Source organism: Apium graveolens, chromosome 6 (assembly GCF_009905375.1).
Source record: "Apium graveolens cultivar Ventura chromosome 6, ASM990537v1, whole genome shotgun sequence".
In the NCBI taxonomy this organism is placed as follows: Eukaryota; Viridiplantae; Streptophyta; class Magnoliopsida; order Apiales; family Apiaceae; genus Apium; species Apium graveolens.
Genome location: NC_133652.1, coordinates 116,456,505 through 116,470,139, shown reverse-complemented (window position 1 = coordinate 116,470,139; position 13,635 = coordinate 116,456,505).

Sequence of the window (13,635 nt, the reverse complement as noted above, 5' to 3'; positions counted from 1 at the left end):
TGTAACATGTGTTATTTCTACTTCAAGTGAAAAACAGATCAACAGATGGTGCTGCCAGTTACTTAAAATTTGATATTCAAAGGCAGAAGAAACTTTACTATGTAAAGTCTGACAGGCCATAATATCCTAAGTACAGAGCTCACAATGGTGATATAGTTGAGATGAAGCCTAATACCGCCAAAATAATCACTACATTTCTTGGAATTAAAGGACTTGAATTCAATCTAGAGTCTGATAAAGCCTATATCATCAGACTGGATCAGGATATAAGGAAAGCAAAAATAAATGATCTCAGGGCTGCTATCTTTCAAACAGGTGAAGATACAGTTGAACTTAAAGATGCAAAAAGGAGGATACAGAATGAACTTGAATATGCTGAGAGAAGTCTGTTGAAGAACTATCTCAGAACAACTCCTGACATTAAAGAGATTACACACTAAAGCCAAGTCAAGAACTACAGCTGATAAATTTTGAAGGATATACAGGCTAAAGCTGATATCAGACTTTAAGGATGGTAAAAGCTATAAAGACTGTGAGTTGTAGTTACTTAGTCAAATTCTCATATGCATTTGTACTTAAAGTTTTTGACATCATCAAATATCTATTGAACTTGTATATTATGCTAATTTACAAGTTGGGGGAGATTGTTAGATATATATTTGTGATGTCATGTCTAATAATGATTTGTGTTTAGTTTTCAGATCTTAACTAACAGGACAAATCAGGACTTAACTTGAAATCAGTACTTATACCGAAGTCAGAACTTAAGATATCAGAACTTAAGTTATCAGAACTTAAGTTATCTAAAGATAAATATCAGAGATAATATCAGGACTTAAGAAGACGTTCAGATAAGGAAGGCAGCTGATTGAAGGAAAGAAGATCAAGACAAACACAAGAAGAGATATGCATAGAGAAGAATTCTATGAAGAATAGAATACTTGGAATAAAAGATAACTAGTTGATATATTTTAGGATGCAGACTTATGTTCGATATCAATTAGAAGTTTATCTTGTAATTGTGTGTCTATATAAACATAGCATAGGGTTTACACTATAAGTATTATCTTAATCGTGAATATTATTCATTGTAACCCTAGCAGCTCTCGTGATATTTGTTCATCACTGAGAGAGAACGGTTCCATTATAATACTATTTTATTAATAAGATTATTCTATATTTCATACTTGTGTTCTTAATTCGATTTGATTGTAGTATACACTGTATTCAACTCCCTTCTATAGTGTGTGTGACCTAACAAATATGTATGTGTAACTATTGGAATATGAATAGAGAATTCAACGGGAAAAGGAGAAATCAGGAATCGAAATGAACAATGAACGAAAAAATAACAATTGTGCATCTGTATTTATGAATAGGAATCAAAAGTGTGCAAGTTTAATAAGAATCTGAAGAAATGTCACTATTCTAAAATTAGAATAGGGGAAAACCTGCCTTTCACGCGATTTATTCCAAGTACTTCACCGTCGTCTATCATCGGCTCGACTCGCCTTGCTGGCTTTGCTTCTATCAAAGAAATTGACTTATTTAGTCATCTTGTATCTTTAGCATGTCTCAAACCTATTCCACATAGCTCATACTATCTACCCATTCGCGTATTATTGACTCATATACTATATAATAAAAGGTAGGACCAGATTAACCACACAATACACATAAGCACATAAGCCACATAGTTATTTTAGGTTTAAAATAATTTTTAGAATCGAAATCGACTCGCTATTCGCTCAACTGATCATTATTTGACTCGTTTCCTATTTTTCGGAATTTATCGGACTCGTCTCTACATGCGATAAGGCTTATAATCAAATAAATATCAAAAGTCAACTAGTTTATAAGAGAAATTAGGATTTAATATTATTTTTAATGAAAATAGATCATTTTTCTAAGTCAAGGGGCTTTCGTTTCGCTTGAATCGGATGAACGGTTCAATTATTATCAAATAAATACAGATAAATCAATATATTATTCAATATAAATATTTATTACTAATTATTGAACCCTAAAAATATTTTTAAATAATTATTTGAGAAAAATCAGAATTAAAAATAATTTTTCTATAATTTTAAAATTGAATAAATTTATTATGATTTATTGAAAATAATTTGATTAATTATCAAAATAATTAATCTTTTTTAAATAATAAATAAATAATAAATAATTAAAGAAATAAATAAATCTAACTTTTAGAAATTATTTCAGAATTATTTATAATATAAATCAATTAATTAAATAATTAATTAATAAGTTTATAAAATAAATAGAACTGATTTTATAATTAATAAAAATAAAAAGTAAAATAATTTCCCACAAACATTTGTCAGAATATTTCTGACAGAAACAGATCAAAGACGGGTCAAAAACGGGTTGAAAACGGGTTGGGGAAGAACAGGTTGGGTCACCAAGAACACGCCGGAATTTTTCCAGATTCCGGTGAGTTCCCGGAGTCCGACCATGCTCCAATCAGCCTCAAATCAACACCGTTTAGTGTTATTTTTGAGGGGTTTCATTGCAAATCATCACAGCAATCCAACCACGGCAACAACATCACGGAATCATCCATGGGGCTACATCTCCGGCCAAAACTCTAAATTTTTCGGCCAAACATCGAAATCACAGAGTCGTACATGAAACTTCACGTTATATAGTGCAAATTAAAGCTTATCAACTATATAATCAAAGCCCTAACCTCTAAACAACCTCAGCTTTCTCTAAAATCAAACATGATCAATTGAAAATCAGGAAAAAACCCTAGAAATCGAATCAACAGTTCCAGTAATCGTTTGTTAAATTAATTAGCATAAATCGACTATAAACAACATGAGGAAGCTATTTCTATCATCAAAACATCCTAATAACTCTAGAATCAAAAAGACCTAATTCGGGTATAAACCCTAAAAATTTAAATTTAAAAAACAACATATCAAAACATAAAATTAACTCCAAGAATCGAAGAACATATCAGGGGATCAGTTTTGATACTCACATTGATCGATTTGATGCAGAAATCAGTCCAAAATCACTACTTGATTGTTCGACCCGATCCGGGAATACCCGACCCGAAATACAGAGAATTTTAATTATTTTCTGATTTTCTGTAACTAATTAATAATAATTAAAATAAAATTAGGCTATTTATAGCAGGTAAAATAATACTCCTAATTAAAAATTAAGGCCCTAATTATACATCTATTAAAATTAATTGGCCCCTAATTTTATAATTTTTGAGTATTAAAATTTAATTTTTATATATTTTATATATACAATATATATGCCAAAATTTCCCAAAAATTGTAAATAATTCAAAAATACAAAGAAATAATATAAATGAAAATCTTATAATTTTATAAAAATAAAAATATGATTTTTGTGGGGTTTTTAACACCCACGGGGCTGGAAAAGTCATTTTTCGCAAAATGAGAAAATTTATAAAATATTTGGATGTTCAAAATAACACGTTGTTATAAGGCATTTGATGAAAAATAAGGCCCATTATTTTATTTGAAATATCAGCTATAAAATCATAGTCCATATCTTATAATTTTTGATACGAGAGCGGTGAGTTCAAAATAAAATATCCGAAAATACCCTGAAAATACCTGGACGATACAGAATACACATAGCACGTAACAGTTAGGGTTTTATAGCTAATTACACATAAATGACATATTAAACACATAATTTATTATAAATACGATATAATGCAACCGTAATTTCCCAGACGTTACAATTCTGGTATCCTAAAGGAACAGGATTTGAAGCTGTTGGATACATAGATGCAGATTTTGCTGGATGCAGGGTTAACAGGAAGAGTACTAGTGGAAGCTGTCAATTTATTGGACAAAGATTTGTGTCCTCGTATAGCAAGAAACAACAATCTGTGTCAACTTCCACAATTGAGGCTGAATACATAGTTGTTGGAAGTTGTTGTGCTCAAGTGCTTTGGATTAGATATCAGCTAATGAACTATGGCCCAGTGTTACACAAAATTCCAATTATGTGTGACAATACTAGTGTTATATCTATTGTTGCTAATCCGGTTAATCATTCTAGAACAAAGCACATTTATGTAAAGTACCATTTTATTACAGAACATGCTGCAAATGGTACCATTGAGCTAATTTTTGTTCCAACAGAAAAATAATTAGCTGATATTTTTATTAAACCTTTGGATGAAGCCACTTTCACTAGACTTGTAGGTGAAATTGGAATGCTAAATTCTTCATCCTAAAGACAAGACTTCAGCTAATATGTTGCAGCAGATTGATTTCTGATAAAATCAAAATTAATTTGAATTGATTGAAAATTAACTGGAATATGAGTTATAAATATTTCAGAAATCTATGTGTATTTATTTTTCAAAATTCAAAATTTAGCTTGGAATTTTTCAATTCGGAGGAAACTGTCTAAATGTTAATTTATATTTTCAATATGTGAAATTAGCATAAGACAGAATCAAAGAGAACAATTATATAGATAACTGAGTTCTCGATAAGTCTAACTGACTTCTCGACAAGTCATTTTAAGACTCCTCGAGTGAGTTCTCGATAAGTCATTTTTCTGACTTCTCGAAGAACTTCTTGACAAGTCTTATTATGACTTCTCGATAAGTCATTATAGAGATCTCGATAAGTGTTAATTCAAACATTTTCTCTCTAATTTTACTTACCCACTCAAATTCAAACACTTAAAATGCATCAAACACAGTTAGAGCTTTTATCCCAAATGAGTGTACCAATTATCTTGCATTTACAGATGCTAACCAAGCTCCTGATAGCTTCAAGAGCTTTGTGAAGTTCCTTTCTGAAAAATACTTTGCAAGTGCTCTAACTGCAAATCCAATTCTGTATTTGGATGTTCTCGGTATTTTTTGGAACTCAGCTGTGATGAGGAAAATAGTGCATGAGAACCAAGCTATTTCCATGGTGGTTCACTGCTCCATTCAAGGCCAACAGGTGAAGTTTTTTGAGAATGATGTCAATGTGGCTTTAGGCATCCCTACTGACAAACTGATGGAGGTTCCAACTCCAGATGAGCTAGCTAAGTTCATGGACTTCATCAACTATAGTGAGAAATCAACTTGGCCAGCTTGAACAAAAAGCACTTGATGAGGGAATGGTCTTTCCTGTTTGACTCAATTGTGAGGGCTTTCACCTGCAGAAAACAAGGTATGACTATATTTCAAGTGTTGTTCAGAAGCTGTTGTTCTCCATGACTCACAACAGACACCTCAATGTAGGACTTTTGATTATGGAGGAGCTCAACACCAGGCTCATAATATCATTGACTTCAAGAGGTAAGGAAATCTTTCTTCCTAGGTTTATAATGTCTGCTATAAATCATAAAGTGCAAGAGATTCATTTACTTAATGGTATAGATAGGACACAAATAGGCAATTGTAAACAGGTGTCCAAAGTTCTATTTAGCTCACTTATTACAAAGAACAAGGTACCTATAAGTCTTAGAATCACTCTATTTATGTTGGAGAGATTCAGGAGTTACCCTTACTCAATGCCTGATATGAGATCAAATGTTCAATCCTAGTACAGTTATGGCTCATGTGCATGTGGAAGAACAAACAAAGGATCACCAACAGGGGCCTTACCAAACTGAAATCCTTCCTTCTTTACCATTAGAAGCTAAGAAACCAACCACTCCATCCTCTCAAAAGGGTGAAGTGAGTAAGAAGAAGAGAAAGCAGGCACCCCTAACTGTTATCAATGAGAGTGGGGAGGATCAAAAACAACCAGAGTCTACCTTGGTCAAGAAACCAAAAAAGGAAAAGAAAACTGAGTTTACCAATCAATTAGCTACCTCTGTATCCTCCCAAAAGGATACAATTGTAATAGAGGGTTTAAAACAGACTCTAGAGGCATCCTCTCAACAGGGTATCTCTATTGAAAAGAGCACTCTCTCTAGTGCATCCTGTAAAGAGTCTGCACCATCACTTGAACATATTCAAGTGTATCAAGAAAGAAACAGGGATGGCACACACTCTGAGGGCACATCTTTTGAAGCTCACTCATCTATTCAGGGGGAGCTGCCAATACTCAGTTCTGAAATTTCAAATCTTATATCTAAAATTTCTTGTACATATAATGAAACACTTGAATCTACTTCTCAAGTGTTGTCAGAATCAAGTGACATGGTTCATGAATCTGTGCACACCACCCAGGAACCGCAATTAGTTGGTGAGAGGCTACACTCTGGGGTAGACATTGATGACAGAAACACAAACACAGGGGTTTCATCAGTTTTTACTGAAGACCCTGCGGTAGTCTCAAATGCACCTTCATGTGCAAATCAATCTTCATAGATTGAAAAATTTGAGGGTAGTACTCCTGAGGGGGATCTATCTAAATCCTCTCCAATTCAATTGGAGGTTCCTCATGCAGGAACAACTCCCCTTAAAACCCTGGTTGAAATTGCTTTGGCAACTGAAGCTAGGAGTCCAATTGCCCATGATCTAATCATAGGGGAGGCAAGCTTAGTAAATTCAAGTGCCAGCTCTTTGCAAGAAGAGCAAGGGTTTGAGGCTATGGTACATGACAGTAACCTGGTCAAATCCCCTCCAATTCAAATGGGGGTTCCCAATCTTGGTGAACAACAAACTATCACAACTACAGTTTCTACTGTGAGTTCAACTATGATTCCAATCACAGGGTTACTAACCACTTCTCAACCATCTTCCTCAACTCAAGAAGATCTACCATCTATATCAAATCCTTCTCAACAACCCTCACATCTAATCTCCCAGTGGCTACAGGATGCCCGGGCTCAACCAATTACAAATAATGACCTTTTGGTGGACCAACTTTCTAGCCTTGCCAACATCACATAACAATTTCTCATAACGGATATGTCCAATCAGGATTATCAGGCCATCTTGCTATCCTAAAAAATAGATGTTGAAGAACAATAGCAGAAAATTATCAATGAAGTTGAACAAGATGGCAATGTAGATGCTTGGTTAGACAAGGATTTAAGCTTGAGCATGGATGAGGTCTTATCAAGATTTAGAGAAGAATATGTCACTATCTTGTGAAGCAATGCCAAGGCTCTCAGTCCACAGGGATTCTATGATGCTGTGACAGAAGTCTACAAAGTTCAACTCAAAGTTTTTCATCTCATAAGTAAAGCACTCCAACAGACTATGGATAGCCATCAAGACAGGATAAGAAGGTTGGTAAAAGACAAACTGGATGACCTTGTGCTAACTCAGATGGAAACAAAGAACAAATTCCAGAAATTTAATGATCAAATGGCAAGGTTTGACATGACCAGTATGGAGCAGAGCATCACAAAACTAAAGCAATCCTTTGTGGCTCTGCATAAAGTTGTCCAGAATCACATCACCGGTAACAATGACACAAGGGTCAAACTGGATCAACTACATCAGGCTAGGTATGAACCTTCATCTCTTTTGATGGAGGGCATCAAGGACTCTATTCAAGCCACATTCGGTGCTTCTGTCTCCTCTAGCTCCCAACCACCATTGTCAAGTTTCATCTCTACAGTCATCCAATGATTCCTTTACAGCACAAATCTCTCAACTCACAGCTTTGGTACAAAGTTAACAGGCTGACATCAAGACTTTGGTAGACTCCCATAAGAATCTTCAAATGCAAAATTCATTCTCATAGGGAACTATCATGGGTGCTCTAAATATCCATTTTCCTGCACTTCTTGAAGCTGTGAGGCCTGAAATTCCTATACCTCTTTTTTTTCCTGCTACCAAGACTAAGGGGAGATAAAGGCTAGGTTGCTAATATCATCTATCCAAATTTAAAAAGCCAAAGCCAAGGAAATTGAACAGCAAGTTGATATTGGGATGGAGAGGCTACTCAAAGCAGCTGAGGGACCTAGTCAAAGCAAAGAATTTGATGAACTACGAAGGGCTCTCAAGATTTCTCTATCCAACAATTTCTTACCTACAAGAAAGCTTTGGACAAGATTATCAATTTCATAAGGGTAATCATGGTGGTGACTAAAGATGGTTTCCAAGAGAGAAGAATTGATGTCAACATAAATGACTCCAGTGTGGATAGATGCATGCAGGTGTCCTTCAACTATCTCATAACTAGAAGGGCATATGAATTGGACATCCCAATCAACAAGGTTAATAGGGTGATTCAAGAAGACACTCTTTTGCTTACTGAACTGAAAAAGGCTCAAGAAGTTGCCTTTCCAGAAGCATATCTACAACCAAGCAAGGGAGTGGCATACATCTTTCCATCCACCAAACATTGCAAACACTTTCAGATTGCAAAGCAATGTGTCATGGCAAACAAGAAGCTAATGATGACTCTGGAAACATATTTGAAGACAAAGCAGAACAAGATTGTTGAAGATGAGGTATGATCAAGATACTAGGGAGTTACTTAAGAGATGTTGAAACCATGTTGCCCATAATAAAAATCACTACTAAGGATGACTTGGATGATTATGAGCAGAAGAAAGATGATCAAAAACCTTCTGGCTCAAATCCAAGTCAGTCTTCTAGGGAAACTGGCAGCAGGTGAATGAGAAAAGAAAAATCCAGGATGACAAGATGGATGATGGAAAAAGAAATAGAAAAGGTGGAGAAGGGTATTCAAAGAAAAGAAATATTCAAGTACTACAAGTCCAGATTTAACCTACTCAAACCTTTAATCCTACAAGCTCAGACACTTAACCACCTTTAATCTCTAAGCCCAAACTGTTGTACAAACAAACAGCAAACACCTTACTCAAAATACGAATCCCTTCTAGCCAAACCACCTTATAGAAAATCTCAAACCTACCTTCATTTTAGCCACCAATCAAGACTCATTACAAGACTGTTGGGAGAAAACCAAAGAAGCTGCAAGTTGGAAAGGGGGTTATCTGGAATTGCTTTAATCAGACTGATTTTCTACCTTTAAACTGGTGCATCACAGATGATGACTACTTTCAACAATTAGCTAAAGAAATAGTCAAAGTTTGGGTTATATTATTGAGAGAAGTCAAAATTTATTCTCAGGATGGCTCATTCACTCTACTTAGCAGGGAATTAATGGATACACTTTCAACCATAGAATTTAAGAGAATGATTAGCTTCATGAAAGACAAGGACACAAGTACAAGGGCATGGAAGGCTGTGATGTGTGTATAGCTGAGAGTAAGAGATGAAAGAAAAGTAAAAGCAAGGGCTGAAAAGGAAAAAAAGGGATAGGATGTATGTAGAAGAAATTGTTATGTTTGAACAGAGATCAAATGAGCTCAAGGCAAAGGGGATGAGTAGAATCTCTAAAGATGGACACTTTATAAACATACAAGTTGGCAGATTCTCAAGATTCAGAGTAGGTAACTTGAAGGGTTATTCATTGGATGATTGGCTCAAGCTTGTGGAAGCTCTAAGAGGGACTGAAATCATAGAGGAACTTCAAGTACTTGTAAATCTAAAGGACCTCATTAGAAAACAATCAGGAAATGAGAATTCCATGTGATGAATGTACTTATTGAACTCATGTAATCACTCAGTGTATAAAAATTGCATTTGTTATCCTGTCAATTTTATGTAATCATTTTTTGTTTATAATTTGGGGTTAGTCTTGTTATCATACATGAATTTTTGATAAGCAATCTTCTCACAAATTTAGGGAGATTGTTGGCAAGACATGCCTATACAAATAACAAGACTAAATCAAATTGACAGCCCTGAGATTTAGTTGTATGATAGTCTAAACTAGTATAATGTATTGTATTACTTGAGTCTATAAAAGGTTAAAGATTAGACTAGGATATTCATCTGTAAAGAGTCGCAAGCCTAAGAATAAACTATGGAAGAAGATCAAGCAAAGATCATGCTTCGGAGAAAAGATGAAGAAGCTTGGAGTTAAATAAATCTGTTTTAAGAAAAATGTTCTAATTCATGATATCTAAAAGTCACAGATCAAGTCATATAGATAAGTCATTCGAGAACTCCAGAATGTCTTATTGAGAAGTCCAAAATGGCTTATAGAGAAGTTTCAGAGATATCAATGTCAAATGAAGATGTGAAGATTGGAGATATTGATAAGTCAATTTATCATTAAAGATCTCAGAGATATCTACAAGTCAAAATGTATATAGAGATCACAGAGATAGCGACAAGTCATTTCTGCATGTAGAGAACTCAGAGATATCGACAAGTTAAAATGAAGATATGAAGATTGGAGATATCGACAAGTTAAATTCTCATTAGAGATCTCAGAGAAATCGACAAGTCAAAATGTATATAGAGATCTCAGAGATATCGACAAGTCATTTCTACATGCAGAAATTTGGAGACTTCGACAAGTCAAGTTCACTTATAGAGAACTCAGAGACCTCGACAAGTCAAATCCATTTATAGAGAATTCAAAGATCTCGATAAGACATTATACTTATCGAGATGTCAATTCTCTATAGATCAAACTGGAGATCTCGATATGAATCTCAAGTACAGAATGCAGACAAGTTAAAGATTCAAGATTATCAATCAACAAATGATATAATCATTATAATTGAAAAGTCTACAAAAGCAGCTTGAAGAGTGCAAGATCAAGGGCCAAGATTAACTGAAAAAGGATGGTCACAGACCTACAAGATTTGCAAAAGATTTATTAAGCGCCAGAAATTAGAAAGATTCAGAGTTATCTTAGAAAAGGGTTTAGTACATCTTATTGCATATTATGTAAATCAGTGTTTTACTAATCTATAAAGTAAACATTGGTCCTTCATTTTAAGAAGGAACGAAAAGATCTAAATTTTTGTGTAATCCTTGAAGAAAGAAGCTGAGTTCTTATATTCTTAAGAACCCAGAAATTGTAGCAAGAACTAACTTAATTTTAATACAAAATTAAGTGAGTTTTGAAATACTGTGTTTATTATGCATGTACTGTTAATTTTTCTAACATAGTATCTCTACAATTAAACTGCTTTGTTCACCACCTATCCAAATAAGTTTTAAAAGGCTAAAAATCAAGAAAACACAATCACCCCCCCCCCCCCGTGTTGTACTCAATATCTAACAATCTTGCACTCTTCAAGCTGCTTTTGTAGACTTTCCAATCTAAGTGAATAGATCATTTATTGATTGATAATCTTGAATCTTTAATTTCTTAGTATTACTATATTTGAGTTTCATGTCGAGATCTCCAGTTTGTTCAATAGAGAAGTGACATCTCGATAGGTAAAATGACTTATCGAGAACTCTGAGTTCTCTATAAGTGTATTTGGCTTATCGAGGTCTCTGAGTTCTCTATAAGTGTACTTGACTTGTCGAGGTCTCTAGATCTCTACATGTAGAATTGGACTTGTCGATATCTCAGAGATCTCTATATGCATTTTAACTTGTCGATATCTCTGAGATCTCTAGTCAGAAATTGTTGTGCAAGACATGCCTGTACTATAACAAGACTAAATCATATTGACAACCCTAAGTAAGTTGTATGGTAATCTATGTTTGAACTGTGTATTGTAACACTTAAGTCTGTAAAAATGTAAATAGACTAGACTGGAGTACTTTTTTGTAAACAATCTCAAGCCTGAGAATAAGATCTGGAAGAAGATCATGAAGATCATGCCTCAGAGAAAGTATGAAGAAACTTGGAGTTGAATAAATCTGTTTTGTGAAAAAACATTCTAAGTCAAGAATCTACAAGACACAGATTTTGTGTTATAGAGAAGTCATTCGAGAACTCCAGAATGACTTATCGAGAAGTCAAGAAAAGCTACTAGAGAACTCGAAGATATCGAAAAGCCAAATTGAAGACATGAAGATTGGAAATATCGACAAGTCATTTCTTCACTAGAGAACTCTAGAGATATCGATAAGTCAAAATATCACTAGAGATCTCTGAGATATCGATTAGTCAAAATATCACTAGAGATCTCTGAGATATCGATAAGTCTATTTGTCACTAGAGAACTCAGGGATATCGATAAGCCAAAGTGAATACATTTCTCTTATAGAGAACTCAGAGACTTCGACAAGTCAAAACAACTATAGAGTGATGAGAAAACTCGATAAGCCAATATATATATCGAGATATCAAGTTCTCTATATACCAAACTGGAGATCTTGAGGTAAAAATCAAAGTACAAAGTGCAGACCAGTTAAATATCCAAGATTATCCATCAACAAACAATCCAATCAGTTGGATTGACAAGTCTACAAAAGCAGCTTGAGAAGTACAACATCAAAGGCCAAGATTAACTGGAAAAGTAAAGTCACATGCGTGCAAGATTAGCAAAGATACACTAAGCCAGAAATAGAAAGATTTGGTTATCCAAAAATAGGGTTTAGTATATGCTACTGCATACTGTGTAATAACTAGTGTTTACTATTCTATAAAGTAAACACTGGATGCTTTGTTTTAGCTGTAATAAATTAGATCAGAAATCTTGTATTCTCTCAAGGAAGAAGCTAAGCTCTTTATCAACAAAAAGCCTAGAAATTTTGTAGCAAAACAATCTTAATTTTAATATAAAATTAAGTGAGTTTTGAAAGATGTTAGATATATTAGAGATGTCATGTCTAATATGTTTCATGTTTAGTTTTCAGATCTTAACAAATAGGAAATATCAGGACTTAATGGAAATAATACTTAGTGGAAGTTAGAAGATAGATATCAGAACTTAAGGTCATATCAGAACTTAAGTACGGGAGGACTTACAGTTAAGGAAGGAAGCTGATTTACAGGATAGAAGATCGAGACTAAAACAAAAGAAGATATGCATGGAAAAAGATAGAAGATAAGAAGACTTGTATAAGATATCTGATTGATATATTTTAGGAGACAGAATTATATTCCATATTAATTATAAGTTATCTTGTAACTGTGTACTATATAAACACAGACATAGGTTTACACTATATGTGTTATCATTATCGAGAAGATCATATATTGTAACCTAACAGCTCTTAGTGATATTTGTTCATCACTGAGAGAGAATAGTTCCATTGTAACAGAATTTATTATATTGAATATATTTGTTTATTGTTACTTGTGTTCGAAATCAATTTGATTGTAATAACACTGTATTCAACCCCCTTCTACAGTGTTGTATGACCTAACAATTGGTATCAGAGCTTATCTGTTAACACACATACAGTAAAGATCCAAAAAATCATGTCTGAAGAAGCATAAACTCCAACCAAGCCCACCAAAACTGAAAAAACTAAAAACACTCAAATCCACAGTCGATATGAGACTATTAGGGTTCCCATACTGAGACCTTCTGAGTATCCCATATGGAAAGTTAAGATGGCCATGTTTCTGGAAGCTACAGATCCAGGATACCTTGATAGGATTAATGAAGGACCATATAAGCCAACCAAGCTCTCTGTTGCAGTTGCAGATCAACCAGCAAAGTCCATACCAAAGGAGAAAGGTGATTACACAGTTGAAGACATTTCATCTATTGCCAAGGATGCAAGGGTAAGGCATTTGCTGCAAAGTGCCATTGATAATGTCATGTCAAACAGGGTAATTAATTGCAAAACTGCAAAGGAGATATGGAATTCCTTGGAGACAAGATGCCAGGGAACTGAGGCAATCAAAAAGAATAGGAGGACTATACACACTCAAGAGTATGAGCACTTTGACTAAAAAGCTGGTGAGTCATTAA